The sequence below is a fragment of the Gorilla gorilla genome, chromosome 11, assembly GCF_029281585.2.
Source record: "Gorilla gorilla gorilla isolate KB3781 chromosome 11, NHGRI_mGorGor1-v2.1_pri, whole genome shotgun sequence".
NCBI lineage: Eukaryota > Metazoa > Chordata > Mammalia > Primates > Hominidae > Gorilla > Gorilla gorilla.
Window position 1 is genome coordinate 128,131,229 of NC_073235.2, and position 19,711 is coordinate 128,150,939.

The 19,711-nt window shown below is 37.6% G+C and overlaps 1 protein-coding gene across 2 annotated transcripts in view; it reads left to right on the plus strand.

The window, feature by feature from the left end:
- The window catches only part of NYAP2 (neuronal tyrosine-phosphorylated phosphoinositide-3-kinase adaptor 2), a 335,042-nt gene that overhangs the window by 25,323 nt on the left and 290,008 nt on the right, over positions 1-19,711 (plus strand). The gene's annotated exons all lie outside the window — the stretch shown is intronic.

A 19,711-nucleotide genomic window follows, 5' to 3' on the forward strand; every position in this document is an offset into this window, starting at 1 on the left:
GAGACCATCCTGGCTAACACAGTGAAACCCCGTCTCTACTAAAAAATACAAAAAATTAGCCGGGCGTGGTGGCGGGCGCCTGTAGTCCCAGCTACGCGGGAGGCTGAGGCAGGAGAATGGCGTGAACCCGGGAGGCGGAGCTTGCAGTGAGCCGAGATCGCGCCACTGCACTCCAGCCTGGGCGACAGAGCGAGACTCCGTCTCAAAAAAAAAAAAAAAAAGATTGAGTTCATTTCCATCATATTGAAAGTGGTATGTCTAAACTGACACATAATCCTTATAGAAACACTGGTTTTCTAGAAGCCAACCTTTTGGCAACCTCAACTATAGAAACTTATTTTTTTTAAATAAAGAAATAGAGCTTTCAGAAAAAGGAGACAGAAACATTTAAGGTCCCTAGCACACTCATGTCTGTGGACTGGCCATGTAATCTCCCACCGTTGAGTCCTTGAGGGTATTGCTCACACAGCTGCAAGAGAAGGAATCAGGTGCATTCCTATAAAAGGTACAGTCATCTGCCAGCCTGGTTCGTTTTAAACTAGTCAGCTTGGCATATCAGCATTTGTATTTTTCTTTTAGTTTCTGTGTGTGTGAGTGTGTGTGTGTTTGATCTATTGATGTTGTGATGGATTACACACAGAGCATATCTCACTAGGAATTTATCCAACAAGTAAGGGCACTCTGGTTATTAAATTGAGGTCTCATGTTAGAGGCCATTAAGCAAATTATTTAGTGCATTCTGCTTTAGAAGGCAAGGGCACAAGTACAGTATTTTATAACTGGCTAATTTCATGCTGCAATTAAATTCTTGACACACACTTGGAATGGGAAACTTAATGTGAAGGGGAAGTTAAAGAGGCCTTTCTATTGTTGAGTTTCTGTTTGAAAATGGACTTTTCTAAGAGGCCTATTTAATATGTTTAAAAATACACTTCTTTTTCCCTGTGGTAGGATGGAAACGACTGTTGTGTAGAGAATAATCGAAGAGAAATAAATGTTTGTGTTTTTAGAATTACTTTAGGATTTTATACAACCACCGAGGGTTTTATTATAATAGATTTTAGCAGGCACATTAATGAAGAGGTTTTCAAGGGAAACTCCTTTGTTTAAGTAATGAAACTGTACTAATTGTACATACATGTCATATAAGTGTATTATTTTCAGTTTGATGACTGGATTGTGAAAAAGAATTAGTGTGTCATTGTATGAGAGAGAGAAAAAGAAAGAAAGAAATGAAGGGGGAGAGGAATAGTTAAGGGCAAGCTCAAGTTTAAATTCATTAGAGTGAGAAACATCAAGATGAAAAAAATAAAGACGTAGTTTGACAGGAATTAATTCTTGATAATTGAAATTTAAAAATTGTAACATCCCCTAGAAAATTAGTTACATGTTATACTTATCTTTGCTTTCTTTCTCTTTTCTTTTTTTTTAAAAAAATTCTACTTAATATTTTCACCTCAATCTATAATATAATGTAGCAGTGGGATCTGTAGAGTCAGACTTCCTTCCAAGCCACATTTTACCCTCATTCTTCCTCGCTGTGTGATTACGGACAAATTACTCAGACTCACTGGGCTGCAGTTTTCTCCATGTAATATCAGTACCTACAGATTAGGATGTTGTAAGAAATAAATGACTTTAGACACAATGAAAACATAAAAGAGAATCCATGGTAAGTGCTAAGTCAGTGTGAACTCTTATCCACTAACGTACCCACAACATGAGGGCAGGAACTCGCTTTGCTCATCCACTGCACTTGGAACAGGGGACACTCAATAAGTATATCTGAGTGATTGATTCAGTGATTGATATCCTGAGATTTTATTAATGAATGAATAGGAAGCTAGTCATGTGGTGTAATTTGAGGAAGTGCTTACTCAACCCTTACCCTGAGAAAATACCTCTCTTGAAATGCCTAAAGCCATAAATCCCCAAAGTATGAAACGATTCTTTTGGCTTGTGTATTTGTTCACTTTTAATAAGACAAGCGAAAAGATAACATATTAGTACAGTTTGATGATTATTAGTCACTTCTGCCTGACTATGAGTGATTTTATTAGACCCACTCCACATAATAGGTGAGAGAGCACTGCAGTTTTAAGGGAAAATAGAAGCAGCAAGAAGACTGTGAAATAAAAAGAGTGGCCCTGAGCCAGTAACTAATCCCGTATTTTACAATTTTTCTCAGATTTGGATTAATATGTAATGTCATCCAAACAGGAAAAGTGAGTTACCTGTGGTCATATAGCAAGTCACTGCTAAATTTAAAAGAGAAATAAGACTAGTTCCAACCAAAATTATTCTGTTTAGTTTAGATTTTTATTGGACATAGGAATCAGTTGGGCAATCAAACCTAGAATCTTTGTGTAAGAAAAATGGAAAGTTTGAAAACCTCCTAATGACCTCTGAGCAGAAAAGCTGCCTGTCATCCTTAAAGTTTATCCATGCAACTCCAAAATAGATGGAGAAATGTTAGGGAATATTCAGATTGGGTAACTATTCAATCTTACCCCAAATAGTCACCCTCCGGAATTTAACATCCCAGCGATTGTCCACAAAAGGGACAATTTTCTTAATGTGATACTAAGTGAGATACAAATAATGACACTTCATCAAACTGTGTAATTTTAGTCAAATACATTTTTCCTTTTAATATCACAGTTTCCTCGTCTGTGAAAATCACAATCCCAATGTCCGTCTTGACAGATTGTAGTGAGGACTAAATAGATCATCAGTATTGCTGGACGGGTCACTGCTCTCCAGCCGTAGAGAATGTGTAGTCCTCCTGCAAGTTTAGCCTCTGCTCACGTCTGTGTCCTTTCCATCATTCACCACCCGTGTGGCTCCTTCCCTGTCCGAGTCCCTGTGGCTCCTTCAGGACTCAGCCCAAGTGGTATCTCACTGAAACCTTCTCTGGTCTTCACAGGCATTATTGCTTGCTATCTTTTATTTTGGTCTACTAGCATTCTTTACATAATCTACATAATTCTATTCTGAGTTTAATGCATCTCCTCTAATCATTTTCTTTCCATGCATAAAATTAAAAGTGAGCCAAATAATGGCCAGATCTGGCACAGAATCCCTTTTGAACAAATGAGAATCTAATAACCTGGAAGATGTGTAAAGTGATTCAGATCTTTGCTGGTGTCTCTGGAAGAATACCCAAAGGAGCATTTTATTCCAAAACAAAAAACCTAAAAAACAATGACTCTCCTTCCTACCTATAAACTCCTAAGAGTCCCCATACCAGCCAACCCAGTCTTCCCTCTCTCTACTTCTCTCTCTGGTTAAGCTCATTATTGTGCAGATCAAGGTAATATTTCTGGATTTGGAGGATCTGATGGGTATACAAAAGGGGTTGATTTTTCCTCTTTCAGTCTTTGAAAGATATCTGAACTCTGTATGAGAGAGCAGGTCCCTGGGCTGACCTAGTAAGAAAGCATTCTCCCTTCTTAGGGAGAAAAGAATCAATGAAGTTTATTGTAATTTATAATTTAAAATATTCATTTTTGTCCCAGCCATAGTTGATTATTGCCCTCTCTTCCCTGCTGGCCTTTGAGTTCTTTTTCAATATAGGAATCCAGGGGAAACCTGGAAAGATTACTTGAAACTTGAGTTCTGAATATCATTTGGCAGCTCTGCTCCTTAAAAACTTCCTCCCATTTCCTGTGTTTTCCTACTCAGGTACCCTCTAGTCCATAGCTCAGCAAATATTTTCAGATAGTAATAATTTGATTATTTTGGGCATTTGTACCATAAGGCAACTACCCAGTTCTGCTGTTGTAGCATGAAATTGCCCTCAAGGCTACTTAAATGAATGAGTGTGGCAGTGTTTCAATAAAACTTTATTTACAAAGACAGGTGACAAGCCAGATTTGGCCTGCAGTTCATAGCTTTCAAACACCTGCTACTACTCTATCCATTCATTTTGTTGACCTAATTGTCATCACCTAGGCCAATTCTTTGGAAGAGATTTCAGTGTATTCTGGCCTTCCCAAATGTGATTCCTGGGAAAGCATCAGGAAACTGGGCTTTAGAATTGCATCTGTGGTTGAGTTCTTTGGATTATTGATCCACATACACAGTAAAACTTCAAGAACATCTCTGGATGTTCTGGGACAGCTAGTTTTTAAAGATTTGCATTATGTAAGAGAGAAAAATGTAAGTAACCATAAAGAGACCATAATAACCGATGACATTGATTTAGTGCTTATTATATAACATATCCTATAAATTCTTTACATGTGACATCTGTTTAATCCAGATAATATTTCCATGAGGCAGGTTCTATCATTTATTTTATTTAAGCTGAGTCTTAGAGACTTTAAGAAATTCTCCAAAATCATATGATTAGCCAGTGGCAGAATTAAGGTAAAGCTCAGATGTATCTGACTCCCAAGAACAGTTATGAAAAAGGAAAGAGAGAATAAGAAATAATGCATTATTTGGCTGGGGGTGGCGAGGGGGGATTTAGGGACAAGTAATGACCTGCCCATCAGTTTCTTGTATATGAATCAAATTTGGCAGACCACAAAAGAAACCACAGCAGGATTCCAAATTCACAATTCCAGTGCTAAGCTTGCATGTTGCATAGTGATACTGGATAACCAAGAGGACCTTCTGAGCACTTGAAAGTTTCCAAAGTCACAAACTGGTACTTGGGACAGCTTTCACATCAGATCCGTAATAGTGTCTTCAGATTTTCAGAAAGTTCAGCGTACCTGGAATTCCTTGCAATGTCTCTGGCATTTTGCATGGGAATATTTTGAAGAACAAAGAAAAATCATTTTCTTTTGAAATCAATAATATTCAGGTAGCTAAAAATCTCACTGTAAAATGAAATTTTTTCCATAGCAAAAGAGAAAACAATAAAACTGAGGTTAATATATTTATTTAATTGTATACTGATAATCCATTGACTATTTTAAGATAAATTATATTTGAGGAAAAATGATAGATATAGCACATATGTTTGCAGAATCTAGGGTGAGCCCATGCATAAGTGCTGAATATTTAACCAAAGCTCCATAAAGCTTCCTCTTGCAGTGATTTTCTTTTTAGTATTAATTTGAATTCTGGTGCATCTATGATAGAGCAGCATATCAGGAAAAAAAGCATCAGTTGCACACTATGTACTTACCATGGCAACCCCAGCGTCACATGGTGCACATGCTAGTTTGGAGCCAAAGAGCTTCACGGGCTCTTAAGCAGACACACACACAGCCTCCTGGTCATGTGACTCTGCCTACAGTCAGGGCCTTTGCCAGGAAAATGTGTCAGCGTAAACTGATAAACTCTGGATTATTCTGATTCCTGCAACTCTCTGCTTTTTTAAAATCTATTCACTCATATTTATCCCTCTCTCTCTCTTTCTCTTCCTCTCTTCTTCTTTGTCTTCCTTATTTTTCTTCTTTTAGATGTAGAATACAATGATTAAAGGTTTATTTGCCAACTTAGATTTTCTCAAAATAATCCTTTCTATTGAACTCACCATGACTGGATAAAAATGTTTTTCGATGTCCAGGACCTTATTGATTTCCCCCATCAAAATCTTAGAACATGAATAACATGAAGCCTTTCCAAATATAGAATAATCAGACATGTCTGCAGCACAAATTATTGGAATCTGCACATGTTTTTTAGATTCCCTTCTTTAATTTATGAGGGGATATTATTTTCTTAGCCATTATTTTAATAGCATCAAAGTTATTTATTAGGTGAAAAGTGATCTATTCATGTATCAGATATTCAATTTGCTAGCTGCTTCTGTTATGGTGGATGATACCACTAACATCTACCACACACTGACAAAGTGCCTGCCACTGTACAAAGTGCATTGCATATATTAACTCCCCACCACACATATTAACACCCCACCACACTACGAATTAGTTACTATTATTAACTCCAGTCTACAGATAAGGAAACTGAGGTCCAAGTGCTCAGTTATTAATCAATACATCAGGGATTTGAACCCAAGAGGCAGTGCCCTAACTAGAATGCTATTTTTTTTATTAAAACCAAAAACAAAGAAAAATACAGACATAAGTAGGAAAATACAGCAAACAAAACAAATAGATGTTAAACTCTGTGATGGAACATGTGAGGTAATGCATAAGTTAATTGGCTAGATTTAGTCATTCCACAGTGTATATAGACTTCAAAATATCATGTCTTACACAACAAATGCATTTAATTTTATCTGTCAATTTAAAAAATAAAACAGTAAAAGATTAAATTGAGGACTGGGCAATGAAAATGTACATTCAGAGAGAAGGAAAGATGTAAAAATTTAGTGGCCAAAAAAGAGCTTCTTCACATATTCTCCAAATTATTACATCATTTAGATTGGTTTGACTTACATTAAACATGTTCAAATATCTCTAAAAAATAAAATGATAAAATAAAATAAATTCTATGGTACATATCAATTCTATTTCTTGAAAATTGTGATGAAACTATAGTAACTCTGTATTTTTCAGAAGTTATTTCAAATACCAGACTAGTATTTTAATCCGCTTGGATCAAATACATCACAGTTACGTGATCTCCGTATGCTGCTGTTGTAGAGAAATCATACCTCATCAACAAACGGTAGACTGTTGGCATTCTTTCAGACTTCCTGTTTACATATTGTTTTAATTAACAAAATTACATTTTCTAGTTGTTTTTTGGGACTCTGCTTATCTAGTTTAAGCTTTGTGAACATAAAGGCAGCAGATTTTACAAACAGGCAACTCCCAAGATCCTGTGTAGGGTAATTAATGATTCTTGTGATTTGTGGTAAAGCTTTGAACTTCAAGGGAGTCTATTTTAAATTTCCAATGTCAGTCAATCAGACTGATGCAATTTCTCAAGTAATCACATTTATGTGCAAATGTTTTTAGTTAACAGTCATTGAATAAATGTCTTCCTCTGAACTCTCTCTCTCTCTCTTTTTCTCTTAAATGAGCTTGTTTGCTTGCAACCACTTTGGAAATGATCCAGAACAAAATGTCATTAGCATGTTCCGGGAACTCATTAGCAAAATGCATTTATGCATTAAGAAGTCCACTTATAAGGCAAGCCATGTTCCATCTACTGTGAACACAGAAATGTTGAGGAATTGAACATGGGAAGGGTTGACCAAAAGTTCCTATCAATGAGCAAAGTCATCAGACTTACATTAAGTGTGACAAAATAATAATTTTATAATTTTATACTGCAAGAGTGTGTGTGGCCATATAATTTATAACAATGATAGGGTTTTTTTTGTTGTTTGTTTGTTTTGAGATAGAGTCTCACTCTGTCACCCAGGCTGGAGTGCAGTGGCACGCTCTCGGCTCACTGCAAGCTCCGTCTCCCAGGTTCATGCCATTCTCCTGGCTTAGCCTCCCTAGTAGCTGGGACTACAGGCCTACACATGCCTGCCACCACGCCCGCCTAATTTTTTTTTTTTTTTTTTTTTTTGGTATTTTTAGGAGAGACGGGATTTCAACCGTGTTAGCCAGGATGGTCTTGATCTCCTGACCTCGTGATCCACCCGCCTTAGCCTCCCAAAGTGCTGGGATTACAGGTGTGAGCCACCGTACCCAGCCAACAATGATAGGTTTTAAAGCTCTTGACTGTGGTGACTGATCAGGGATATTATATATACATTTGTACTGTGTTATATGTATATGTTCAGATTTGATAGAAAAGGCAGTGTAAATAAAATCAACTTTATATATATAAATGTATGTATATATGTGCATATATCTATTATATAGCTATATAAATATATATAAATAGAGAGATATAGATATATTTATATAGCTATATGTAAATTTATATTTAGATAAATTGCTTATATAAATATATATGGCTATATAGATATCTCCCCTACCAGAACATCTTGAGAGCTGGAGTTATATCTAATTCTGCTCTGTACTTTCCAAAATACCACCTAGGATGCCAATTCAACTGTTGTAACAAAGGAAAAAATAACCTTGACTTAAGTAAAGTAAAAGACTCTTCCCTCCCTTCTCTGTGTGATAGTCTAAGCATAACCAGTCCAGGACTGATATGGCATCTCCACCATGTTTTAGGTCCTGACTCCTTCATATTTTTCTCACCTATCTTCTCCATACAAATTCCCTCTTGTGATCTAAAAAGGCTGCTCCATCTCCTTCTGGCATATCTGCATTTTAGCGGTCAAGTAGGGGGAAGGGGAGGCAGGTTCCTTTATTCTACAGTATGATCAAAAATTGTACACTTCCCTTTCACTCATAAACCATATGCCCTGGCTGGGTCATATGACTATGCCTAGATATAAGGGATGTTGGGAAGTATAGTTTTTAGCTCAGCAAGGAAATGAATATTGGTTGAGCATCTTGAATTATTGGTTCGAAAATACTTTTTTAAAAAAACCTACAAAATGTAATTAATATTTCATTAAATATTTATTGTAAGTATACCAACTTCATTAATTGTCTAATTATGTATTCACTAAGAAAGCCATTTTAGCTGGGTGTAGTAGTGCATACCTGTAGTCCCAGCTTACTCAGGAGGCTAAGACAGGAGGATCACTTGAGCCCAGGAGTTCAAAGCTGCAATATGCCAAGATCGTGCCTGTTACTGCACTCCAGCCTGTGCAAAGTAGTGAGACCCTATCTGTTTAAAAAAAAAAAGCAATTTGTTTGGAAAACAATATTTTCACTGAATTTCCTCCCTTTGCCCAAATCCTGGCATATGCATATTTGCCGAAAAAATTTATAGTTAACCATAAATTAAACAAGAAATATATAGTCAAATATTTTAAAGGGCAAATTTTTAAAAAATTTAAAATATATATAGCAAAATATGATATTAAGTGATATGTATGTCTATTTTAGTTTGTATGAGTAGAGTAGGGAAGTTCCAAAACTAAGTGATTTAATGGTCTTCAAATATTTTTAAATAGTCCTGAGTAAATGATTTAAAAAAATTAGTTGGGCGTGATGGCGGGCGCCTGTAGTCCCAGCTACTCAGGAGGCTGAGGCAGGAGAATGGCGTGAACCCGGGAGGCGGAGCTCGCAGTGAGCCGAGATCGCGCCACTGCGCTCCAGCCTGGGCGACAGAGCGAGACTCCGTCTCAAAAAAAAAAAAAAAAAAAAAAGAAAGAATTATTAGAGTCAAGCAGTTGAAGTGATAAAACATCAGGTGTTTCATTAAGCTGTATTTTGCAAATATCAGTATTTAGGGGATGTAAAATGGAATGTGAATAAAATGATTTGGAATAGCATGTATCTCTATAATTACCAAACCAGGGACCACTATATTTTAATAAAAAGATCTATCATCACAACTGCCCATGAGTTTCTTCTATTCAGTAGTAAGGGAGGGTTTGTGTGAATATTGAAGAGAAAGGCTCTTTGTGTTACCTTCAGAAGAGTTAGGAAGGAGAACCTAGCAAGGTTGTCTGTGATGTAAATGACACAGCCTAAAGACAGCCCAGTACTCTGGAGCTGCAATAGGTAACATTGGGAGCTGTCCAGCGGCATCAGAGACAACTGCCCCTCTGCCCTCCAGTACAGTAGCATCCTAGGGGGCTTCAAGGCTGCTTAAACATTTCTGTCAGCCCACAGCCACAGTAGCACCAGCTTTTCCACGTGTAAATGAAGGAAACAAACCTATTTCTTTCATAAAATTCTAGCACAAATTTCAGTATTGGGGGACAAGACCTGGCTGTTCTTAGAGTTTAGAAGTTTGACACTTGTGCAATTAAAAGTAGAGGCTTGAAAATTAATTCTTTGAGTTTTCATGAAGAGAGAAGCAGTTTTTTGAAAATGTTCATGCATTCAACTGATACTGATCGATTGATTGTCCACTCTGTGTCCATGTTATTAGTGGGCACTGGAACGTATAGCATGAACTTGGAGGTGCTGCATAACACCAGCTGGTATGTCCTAATAATGCATTTTCTCTGTGAACTTTCTCCTCTGAAGACTGTACACTGTCTTATTTCATAATACAGAAATACATGGACAGTGCCATTGTTGTAGATGGTACACGTTTCTATATTATCATTTAATGTATTGGACACGTTTCGTTAAGTGAATCACATCACCATTTTATATATACACGTGTGTGTGTACACACATGTGTAAAACTGATACAGGTATATTTAAAAAGCAACTTGATATATATATAATTAGACTTGTCAAATACATCATATATGATTAGACTTGTCGAATACCTCAATGCTGAATTGATCCTTTATTAAGAAGAACATTATTGTTCTTGAAAGCTATTGTGCAACTAGCTGAGTGTGTTTTCCTAGCCAAGCCTGAAAAGTGTCCTGATATATAAAAAGTTTATTTTATCTCATGGTATTACTCTTCCTGCATTTTGACCCATTTTGTGACTTCCTTATTGGCCTTTTATAAACATGATCTTTTGTGTGTTTTGCTTTTTTCGGTGACACTTCTCCTCTGAATTTATATCCCAGACAGTTGCTATTTGCCCTCAAAGTTCTGGAATAATCAAATAAGCATAGAAAGTAAATTAAGCAAAGGCATACATGAATAAAGGCATCATTTTATTTTATTGAATACATAAGGCAGTAAAGAATTGGGTAAGAAACAGAAAGTGACCCATATAAAGAGATAAAAAATATAAGTCTACTGAAACTCAACTGTGCCCGTGTTATAAATACAAATGAAAGTGAGTTGAAATGGAAACTCTTGAGAGTCAAATGATCTTTCACCCATCAGTTAAAGACTTCAAAAGAAGTCATCAAAGTGGAGGTTAAATTGGCTTAAGTTTTTAATTTGACTTGACTGGTCCAATACTCAATATTTCAAATCTCCTCGTGCCTGTATCTACAGTCTGCTTCTTAATTTAGTTTTCCTTGAGCAGAATAAATTGTGTATCATTCCTAATTATTAAAACGCTTATGAATTTTCTACATATTGGTATTTCTTTTTCTAATTAATTTCCCTGTAAAATATCCACTTCAGTAACCTGAAGGGATGAATTTATATTATAGCAGTTACTCTTTTTGGCTTTATTTCTCAGTCATATTTATGCACATGAATGCAAACACAAGCATCCACATGCATTCACCTAGTTATTAAACATATATTTACTACATGATCATGAATGCTAGTAGTAAAGAACTTGGGCCCTGGAAACAGACAAATCTGGATTTAATTTTTGGCTCCATCTCTCACCATTCTTCAACATCAATTTGCTCATTTGTAAACGAGATATACTATCTCCCTTATGGGGTGGTGGCAATCATTAAATGAGGTGATGCAAGAACTATGTCAGATATTAAGAACTAGGAAATATAAGATAAAATTATTTATTGATCACCTACTAGGCACCAGATACTGTAGTTTGCAGTTGTGTTGTGGACTCCATCCAGTCTAGCCCCTACACACCCCGTTTAGTCAATTTAACATATGGAAACCAAATTAATTGGTCAGATCATGTCTCTGCCCTGACTTTTTCTGTGCTTTCCTTTTGCCTGTAAAATAAAGGTCAATCTTTAAACATGTATCAGTTTCCTTGGGCTGCCCTAATAAAGTACCACAAACCAATTGGCTTAAATAACAAACATTTATTGTCTCACAATTCTCGAGGCGAGAAGTTCAAGATCAAGGTATTGGCATTGTTTGTCCCTGGGGTTTGTGAGGAAGATCCTCCCGAGCTTGACATGGTTTGCTGACAATCTCTGGCATTCCTTGGTTTGTGGAAGCATCACTCTGATCTCTGGTTTCATCTTTATCTGGCATTTTCCCCATGTGTGTCTCTGTCCAAATTTCCCTTTTTAATAAGGACACCAGTCACATTGGATTAGGGGCCTACCCTCTTCTAGTATGACCTTATTTTACCTGATTATATTGCAGTGACCTTATTTCCCCATGAGGTCACATTCTGAGGTACAGGGAGTTAAGACTTCAGCATATTAATTTTGGGGAGGACACAATTTAACCCATAATATAAAACATGCTACAACCTGACCCCAAACCCAACTCTCTAACCTAACTCTGATAGTTTTCTTCTGTATAGTCAAAAAAAAAAAAAAAAAAAAAGAGAGAAGAAGAAGAAGAAGCCTCCTGGTTTCTTCTCAGGTAAAATTATTCTTCTTTCTTTGTCCCCATCTTCAATCCCACTGTCTCTGGCTTTGTCCTGTTCCTGCTGAAAAGACTCTGCTCTGAACTTCTGCCATATCAGAGCCTCATTCCTTCAAGTGGGAGCTGGTGGTGGGGCTGAGAGCCTGGATACCCACCAGGGCAAGGCTTGGCTTGAGTAGCCATAGAAATCACCCTGAGGAATTGTCAAAATGGAATTCGTTATTCAAAGGAAAAGGAGAACTGAGCTATGAAGTGGAAAATACAATTCATCAAACCATATATATATATACATGTATATATACATATATATATACATATATATACATATATATATACATATATATATACATATATATACATATATATATACATATATACATATATATATACATATATATACATATATATATATACATGTATATATATATAGCACCCAAGCAATATAAATTAGAATAAGCTTGTTATTTGGTGTCTAGTTTCTAAAACCAAGCAGCCATCTTTTCTGAAGAGGTAGTGGGCTGGACTGGAGCACGGGCACTTCACAGGTAGTCCTCCACAGCCACGTGGAAAGGCTTCATGGCAATCATATAACTGTTTAAGCTTTGGAGGACTCAGTATATGACAGTTGTGAAGGATACATTCTGCTCCTGTGTTTTAATCATCTAAAGAGAAAAACAGATATGAACTGTTGGTATTACCATATACTGAAGGAGGTTTGTCAGCATGAGCTATAAGGTAGCTAGGCTATTTCTGTCTACAAGTAAAAATCATTTCATCTGGCTCTGATACCTGGGGATGTTTGCATGACCTTCCCCACTTTCAGATCACACTGCTTGTAGATCACAATTGTTTCATGTTTCCCCTTCCTCCCACTAATTGGAACAAAGTCACAATGCATGGTAGTATTTTGAACTCATTTCAGAAAAGAAGGGCACCTCTCCACCACCATGCCAAATAAAATAAAACCAACATATCTGCAAGTGTAAATGAGGTCTTCTTTCACTTGCCTCAAACAGTGGGCTATGTGCTTCACGTAAACATCTGATTTAATCATCCCTTCAGATGAGGAAGCTCAGGTTTAGAAAGGCTAAGTAAGGTGACCAACATGAAACAGCAGGTAAGTTTCAGAAATCATGTCAAACGTAGCCCCATCTGACTCCATAGTTCATGACTCTATCTATTGTATCATCTCAATTCTCTTTCTATATGCAATTTATGAATGGGGACATCAATTCAAATAGCCACAGACCAGATCATGATAAAGCTTCACCAGTTACTCTGCCTAACAATGATCTCTCTCTCTTTCTCTCTTTCTTACTCTCATTCTTGCCCTCTCTCTCTCTCTGAAGTAGTATAACATACACCTATGGCTGAAATACAATAGCTTGGAACATGATTGTTTTCCTGTTACAAGGTTAGGTGTTGAGTATGTTTCTAATAGAAAGTTTCATGTCTTATCTTATGTCTCTTGGATACTTTATTCTGCTCTGCCCAGTACCACATATCTAGTAGATGTGTTGAAACTCCCACTGATTGGCTCTAGATGTTTAACTTTATGAGTATAGATGAGTTTCATCTGAAAAACTGTCACATCAAGTAATGCCATGGACAAACTCAGGAACATTTATAATGCTATTGCAGTGGTGTAAAGAGACTGCCACAGAACAAAAGAGTCTGGCAAGTGCTTTAGCTTTATCAAAGATAGACACATCCTCCCATTCATCACAGTGCATTGCCTCTGCTATGGCATTATGGTGACAGGGTCATCCACTGAGCCCTGCAAGTATTGTGAAATCACTGAAAAATGCCTGCTGCTGTTCAATAGCACTTTGCATTGATTTAATTTCCAAAGATAAAAATATCAAGATGTTTTGGTAGATAATAACTTACATAATATCTTTCTGTATTTCCAAATGAAAGAATTAAGAATTAAAGATAGTAGGTATCTTTAAAATAGCATCATCAGAAGTCCAGAGGTAAAACAAGAAGACAATCTAAATTGCTTGTTCATTCATGTACTCATTTATTCAACACAGATGTAGTTAACACTGACCTTTGTTTTTGCACTAAAAATTATGATGGGGATGTATATGTTTTGGAATTACACATGTCATACACTTAAACCAGAATTAGAGTATCAAACAAGGTTTCCTGGGAAAATAAATGCATAAAGTAAGACCTACAAGATGAGTAGAAGAGTTTTCAAGGTCAAAGGAAGAAAAGTGCTCAGAGGTACCCAAGTATAATGTGTTTAAGAGACTCAAAGAAGTGGTGTGACTAAAGGAGAATGTTCCGGGTAAGTGAGATGTGCTGGAGGGAAAGCGGGAGTCAGAGGATGCATACATCTGCATGTGAGTTGGTATAAGTTGGTGTAAATATTGCAGGGTGAGGCAGTAACAGTTGAGGACTGTTTGGGGACTGTGGAGGATCCACCAGTGCCCAGGATCTTGGGTTAGGCTATGAAGAAGGCAGACACCCAAGTGTATAAGGGTTGGGTTTTCATTAGGTGGATTTAAAGGATGTACTTGAGGAAAGGAAGTTGAAGATATAGGAAAGAGCATAGTTGAAAAAATAGATCATGGATTCTAAGCCAAATAAAGAAGAGAATTAAGCCAGTGATGGACTCATAGTTAGGGAAAAAGTAGAAAGGCTAAAATTTGGAGTTTCATTGAGATTAATGGACAAGGTAGTAGAACGTGAGTAAGAGAAAAAGTCACTGAGAGTCCTGAAAGGATGGAAAATTGTGATTACAGAATAGGGTGTCTGAACTCATTTTTTCAGTGGTGGAGAGTTGTGGGTCACTACAGATCTCAGCCTGTAGCCATAGAGGTGGGTCCCTGAAGTTAAACAGAAGCAAATGTTTTTGGAAATTAGGACACCAAGGCAATGAGAGACAAGAATGTTTCATTAGTCCATTTTCATGAGCCATTGAAGATGTCCAGAATGATGGCAAGACATGGAGTAGAGGGGGACAACAGTGACCCACATTCCCTATCTTCAATAAATGGGGAAGGGTGAAAATAAGGGAAGCTAAGCAAATGTCAGGAAGCTCAAGGGAACAGTGTAATAGTTCATTCTCATGCTGCTATGAAGAAATACCTGAGACTGGGTAATTTATTTTTATTTTTATTTTTTTGCAGTTGCAAGATCTAATAGAGTGAAAACAGAACTCCCATACTCTAATTTTTAAAGAAAAGATGTTTAATTGACTCAGTTCTGCATGGCTGGGAGGCCTCAGGAGACTTACAATCATGGGAAGGCACCTCTTCACACGGTGGCAGGAGAGAGAGTGAGGACAAGCAGGGGAAATGCCAGAGGCTTATAAAACCATCAGATCTTGTGAGACTCACTCATTATCACTAGAACAGCATGTGGGAACTACACCCATGATTCTATTACCTCCACATGGTCCCACAGTTGACACGTGGGGATTATGGGGATCACAATTCGAGGAGAGATTTGGGTGGGGACACAGAGCAAAACCTTATCAAACAGCCATTTTTTTACGTGAGGCTAGCAGACTAAATGCCTGGAAGCAGCATTTTGCAGGCATGGAGATGCTAATTCCACCTTCAGATCATAGGATGCACTGGGTGGAATAAATGAAGAGATTTCAATTAACACTAACAGTTAATGAGAGAATGACAGAGTGAAAATATTAGCTGATAACTTCAACAATACTATGAAATCTGGTTTTACCTGAATAATTTAGGGTGAAACCTGTATAAGACCTTTGGGATATGACGGTTTGTGTTCAAATATTCACAAAAAGCAAAGCAAAACAAAACAACTTCCTTGGAGAAGCATTGTGGTTCTTTAAGGCTAAGGAGCAATAATAAATGCTCAATAAAGCCTTCTGAATGTACAGAGGATTTCATTAATGTAAAACACGGGTTAGAGAGGGCAGAGTAAAAAGACTTAAGAGCAAGAGGAATAATGTAGGACAAGATCAAGGAGAGAGTGAAATAGATTGAGGTGCATTGATATAAAGCACAGACTTGAGGAAAGACAAAAGAGTATGGAGAAGAGCAAAAAAATAGGCTATTGCTGTGTCCAAGGAAAACTGAGCTGTGAAGCATGCTGGATTGAATTTATCTAACTTCTGGTTTGTCAAAAGATTCAGGTCTCCTGGTGGGCAGGAATAAGTTTGCCTAGAATTTTGAGAACCTGCAGCTTGGATGAATTGCCCTGATAATAGATGGGAGACTCCTTGCTTTAGAGATGTCAAACAAAATCTGGCTGTCTCCATGTATAGAATGGAGACACTGGTGTCAATGGAGGCTGGTGTCAAGAAGCCTTGGTGATCAGTGCTGCTCTTTATGAGTTACGTTCTGTGCACTGATCTACATTACCATCTAACCATAACTCTTTTCTGATGCAAATTGTGTCATGGCCATCCTCTGTGATAAGTGGCATCCTTTGGGCCCTCAAGGATTGCAGTAATGAGAATACTGTGAACTAGGGTGAGTCCTGAAGAGCTACGTATTCCACAGGCATGAAGCTCTGCAGGTCAGTGAATCCCTCTACAGAACTAATACTACACAATAGTCTACATTTCCAAAACTTGCATGTATTCTGCATAATCTCAGACATATAACTGGGAAAATGATAGAATAGCTGTCTTTAATATGATAAACCAAATCTAATAAGTAACAAGGGCAAAACAGTGAAAATCTTGGTTGGTCATTTCATGTAAAGGCACATAAGAGACAGTTTCCAAATAATAAGTAAATTTCAAAGTCTGATGGTCACATTTTAGAGCCCAGCTAGACTACTGTATTAGTCCATTTTCACACTGCTATAAAGATACTACATGAGACTGGCTAATTTATGAAGAAAAGAGATGTAATTGACTCACAGTTCTGCAGGGCTGGGGAGGCCTCAGGAAACTTATAATCATGGTGGAAGGCAAAGGAGAAACAAGGCACGATTTCAAAAGGCGGCAGGAGAGACAGAGAGTGTGCAGGGGAATCTGCCCCTTTTAAGCCATCAGATTGCACAAGAACTCCCTAACTATCATGAGAACAGCATGAGAGAAACTGCCTCCACCATCCAATCACCTCCCACCAGGTCCTTCCCTCCATTACAATTCAAGATAAGATTTGAGTGGGGACACAGAGCCAAACCATATCAACTACTGACTAGCGAAATAATGTTGGACAAGTTCATTAGCTTTTCTAAGGCTCAGTTTCCTCATCTATAAATTGGAAATGCCATGAATACCTATGGGTATGTATGTCATACATACCCATGTACTGTACTTAGCTCAGTGCCCAGTAAACAGTCGTCACTCCATAAATGGCTACCATCATCATCACCATCCTCATTATTAATAACAGAAGCCAAAATGTCAACACTGCCAGCTCTTCAGTGCGGCATTCTCAAGTCTGTGGAAATAAAGTTGTTGTCTGATAATTTTATTATATTAACATTCAATTTCTCAGAGAATTTCTCATGAAGAGTCAAATAATCAGCAGGTCTTGACTTCAGACTGTTTCAAATAATCCGTATTTGTTCCAATACAGGAGTTAGGTGAGGAGGAGTAGTTGATTAGCCATGGAAGAATACAAAATTCAGAGGCACAAAAGAAAAAACTGGCAGGTCCTGTTTAAGCATTGGAGAAGGAAAAAGAGACACTTTCTATTTCAGTAGTAGTTCTACCACTGTGTAGAAAAGAATAATCAGCTTATTAAAATCTGAAGCCACCAAACAGTGAAGGCAAATCACCAAATATCTTATATTGCTACTTTGACTTTTTTTGAATCACTGATGAAGAAAATGTGCATTATTTCCTGTCTGAGTTTCTGGAAATCACATTTCTCACTTTGTGTTAGTCCATTTTCATACTTCTATGAAGAAATACCTGAGATGGTAATTTATAAAGAAAAAGAGGTTTGTATTTTATTTTATTTTATTAATTTATTTTTTGAGACAGAGTCTCTGTCTATTGCCCAGGCTGGAGTGCAGTGACACCATCTTGGCTCACTGCATCCTCTGCCTCCCGGGTTCAAGCAGTTCTCCTGTCTCAGGCTCCCGAGTAGCTGGGACTACAGGCACACACCACCACGCCCAGCTAATTTTTGTGTTTTTAGTAGAGATAGGGTTTTACCATATTGGTCAGGCTGGTCTCGAACTCCTGACCTCAGGTAATCCACCCGCCTTGGCCCCCACAAAGTGCTGAGATTACGGGTGTGCACCACTGTGCCTGGCCAGAGAAAGAGGTTTAATGGACTCATAGTTCCACATGGCTGGAGACGCCTCACAATCATAGCAGAAGGTGAAGGAGGAACAAAGGCACATCTTACATGGTGGCGGGCAAGAGAGAGTGTGCAGGGGAACTGCCTTTTATAAAGCCATCAGATCTCATGAGACTTATTCACTATCATGAGAACAGCATATGAAAAGCCTGCCCACATGATTTAATTACCTTCCACTGGGTCCCTCCCATGACACATGGGGATAATGGGAGCTACAATTCAAGATGAGATTTGGGTTGGGACACAGCCAAACCATATCACCCTTGTAAACTATTTAATATTTAATGCCAATTATAATTTGACTTCCCATATAGTGACCACATGGAGAAAATGTGATGATCAGTCAGAGGATAGGAGTGTTCATGTCCTTTGGCAGTTATATTTTTTATTGTAAATGAGTATGTCTTTTTTTGTCTTGTTTTGTTTTGTTGTTTCAGATAGTGGGCCTGAAGAAATTTATTTTATTTTATACATCAGCTTTTGGGAATTTGGCTAACCTGAGCCCATCACTGAGGGACAAATCTATTCCCTGTGTATAAACAGATCAAGTTCTAGACCTGGAAGCGGGGCAAAACCCCTTGCCAGGAGATGGTGGCACACCAGTGCGTAGGGAATGGCTGCTAGGAAGAGTTTTAATTGCAACTACATGACCAGTAGTTGAATGTCACTTGCAGCCTAAGCTTCTAGCTGAAAATCTGTTTGTTTATGAGAGGAAACTATATGAAGAGGATTCTCACCCTGGACTGTGGTGAATTTATCAGGCATGACCATGATCCCCTGTGACAGTGTATTTGGGTAACCAGCAGGTTTTTCTGGGATGATACCCTTCTGGGTTTCTGTGTGTTCATTAGGATTTTTCAGCTTTGAAATGTCTATAATTGTAAAATATATGAGTTCTAAGTGCATGTCACGTTTTGGCAGTGATTTTTAGATTAAAAATATAAGTAGTTGATGCTTATAACTTGATACAATGTAAGATGCCTCTTCCAAATGTCCCTGTTGCTCAGGACCTACCCCTCGTCTGTCTTCAAATTGGCATGTAGATGGATTGTTCCTGCCAAGTGAGTTAGTTAAAAGAGAAACATTAACTTATTTGAATGGACTTAAGTCAATGTCCTTCTGGAAAAGGTGACAGCATGCCACATTGGTGCTTAGCATTTTGCACAGGGGTGGGGCTTGCAGTTGGAAGGCAACCCCTATAGAAGGTGCTTAATTCTTCTTTAAGACCAGACTTGCACCTCCAGCAGCTTCTACAGAAAGCTTCCACAATACAACATCTTAATGATTGCACTGACGAATAATTGACTTTTCTCAGGCCTAGTAATTTAAGAAGTAGTTATAGTTTTTATAATACATATTACTTTCCTTAAAAAC